The 2,501-nt window shown below is 29.3% G+C and overlaps 1 long non-coding RNA gene across 1 annotated transcript in view; it reads left to right on the top strand.

Moving 5' to 3' along the window:
• The window catches only part of LOC106476796, a 9,813-nt gene that overhangs the window by 3,496 nt on the left and 3,816 nt on the right, over positions 1-2,501 (top strand). Inside the window, exons 2-3 of the long non-coding RNA XR_001291932.2 lie at positions 310-382; positions 1,015-1,128. This is a non-coding gene — a long non-coding RNA (uncharacterized LOC106476796). The remainder of the gene's footprint in view (positions 1-309; positions 383-1,014; positions 1,129-2,501) is intronic.

Here is a 2,501-nt window from a genome sequence, read left to right as displayed (position 1 = left end):
ATTGATGAATAAATATATATTTATCTAGCCTCTGAATTATTATTGATATATTTCTTTTATTGTATAAAGAAGTATTGGCAAGAGCAAGTGAATGCATTATGGGTGTACCTAAAGGAATTTACTCATAATGTTAATATATTTTATACAAAATTTTTCAGTTAAATTTGCAAGCAAAAAATAGGGTCTCTTGGTATTTGTAATGGTTGGGTTTGAAATATTATATTTTAAGTATTTTAAATGTAATTAGTTTTGGTTTGTAGAACTAAGTGATGATATGCTCTTTTGTTTCTAAACTGTTATGCCATGAAGATTGGAAGTTTTCAAATTGAAAACCCTGATGGAATAGTACTGGGGTATTGGCCAATGTTGTCTTTTGCTGAAGGTAGGTTTTCCTTTAATTTGTTGTATTTTTTATTTTGAGATGTAAATAAGCAAATACTTCTTATTACTGCTATTATTTTCTTCACTTTATAAATTATAATGAAAAATACAGATGATGCATTTCTTTATTTAGTCTATAAACAATTGCTGAAATGTGGGGTTTTCTAAACTAGTGCTTGTATTACATTATGAGGTTGGTTGTTTTAAAGGTTCTACATTCTATCGAGGATAAATGATAATTAGAAAAGTTTGTCAGTCTTTGTGTTATGTTGCGTGCTAGTATATTTGCATCTGCGTTTCTTGAACTGTCAAATTGCTTCTAGAAAAGCACCAGGAACAGTTCTAGGTTGTCATTTGGGAGGGGAGAGGGCAAGTGGATATTTTGTGACTCTTGTATGCAATGTCATTGTAAACATCGTGTATCTCTTGTTAGTTAGTTAGTTAAATAACTTGGCAGACATAGGCAGGAATATACAATCTCATTTTCCACTGCTTAGCATTAAATAACCTTGAAACTTTTTTTGAGTAGAATTTTGGGGGGACCTTGATGACTGTAGGGGGGTGGGAGCAAAGTTATAAATTTTATTAATCAATCTTACTGTTTAATATTTTGTGGGTTAAACTTCTTTACAGGAATTGCACAGTTTGAGTTAGCTTTACCTGATGAACCAACCTATGGAATGTGGCGTATCAAAGGGAACATTGAAGATACTGAAATTTATGAGAATTTTGAAGTTAAAGAATATGGTAAGTTTTTTTTTTGAACTGACAGGTTTTCTCAAAAAGTTTCTAATAGCTATTAAGTTAAAGGCGTTAAAAAATATCGAAATAAGGAAGTTAAATTCTTTTAAGATTTTCAAACAGTAACTTTGTTTTTTTGTAAAATAATTTTAGTTAATTTTGCATTGTTTTTCTAATTTTTACACGTTTGTGAATTAAAAAAAACAACTAAAAGTATTAAATTATTCACTCTAGTGGGCATCATTTTGAGTAATTGCATGTTTCAACTGTTAAACTGTTTGTAGAAATGGCCAAAAAAAATTGGGTTAAAGTCATTCATTTCCTATGTAAAAACATATCAATCCTAGCAGTGACTAGTGGAGTTAATTGCAAAAATGAAGGTATTTCTTGTGACATGTGTGTTAGAGTGCATCCCATAGCCAAAACTATGATGGATTCATAAAAAAAAAAACAAAAAAAACTATTTATTTCAAAAGTAGATAAGATCCACGTAAAAGCCATTGCTACTTCTAGACTTAATGTTCCATGTTGTAATAATTAATTTAGAAGTACTGATCCACTTCTTATAAAAAGACAGAAGATTTCTTGTACAATCTAACCAACATACGTATTTTCAGAACAATGTTATTTATAAAAAAACATATGAGAGGGTTGTACACCATCAGTTTGATACTGGACAATATTTGTGAAATTGTGCCTTTTTAAGTTAACACAAAGTATTAAACTAGCTTAGGTACTTTTTTTTTACCTATTCTAGACTGGAGATTTAATTCATTCTTCAGTATATAATGTGACTCTAGATTTTTTTGAACACATTAAGTATATTTCATTGAGGTTCGGTGTATAGGACAGCTTCTATCGTCAAGCAAGTCTAGGACATTACTTTTGTAAAGAAATGCTTAGAAGTTATTTTTAAACTATGCTAACCCATGCTCTAGGGTAATCAATACAACCATGTGTATTATTCTTTTATTCTCTCTCTGACAGCTCAATTCAGCATAACCTAAATCACAAAAATGTAATAAATAACCTTACAAAGTTTTCACCACAGTTGAACTCCTTTTCTAGTACAAAAACAAAGTACAAAGCTAGTGTGCATTATAGAAACTAACTTTTTCTTTTTGATATAATATTAGCAATATTTTATTATGATGGACGACAGCAATAGATTTAAAAAAAAGTCTTGACTAATTGTAATTAGTATGTAAGATAAATAACTTCTAGTTATGATGAATCAAGACAAATGATACAATTACAAATATGTTATTGTAACCCAGTAGGTGGTTTGATGTCAATGCACTTACTTAAAGAAAGCTAACAAAAGTAAAGGTAACAATGTAGTTTTGGTTATATATACTATTGACCAGAGAGTTTTTAAC

Source organism: Limulus polyphemus, unplaced genomic scaffold, assembly GCF_000517525.1.
Source record: "Limulus polyphemus unplaced genomic scaffold, Limulus_polyphemus-2.1.2 Scaffold11627, whole genome shotgun sequence".
Classification (NCBI taxonomy): domain Eukaryota; kingdom Metazoa; phylum Arthropoda; class Merostomata; order Xiphosura; family Limulidae; genus Limulus; species Limulus polyphemus.
The sequence above is the reverse complement of the archived record's forward strand: the minus strand, read 5'-3'. Positions and strand labels throughout refer to the sequence as shown.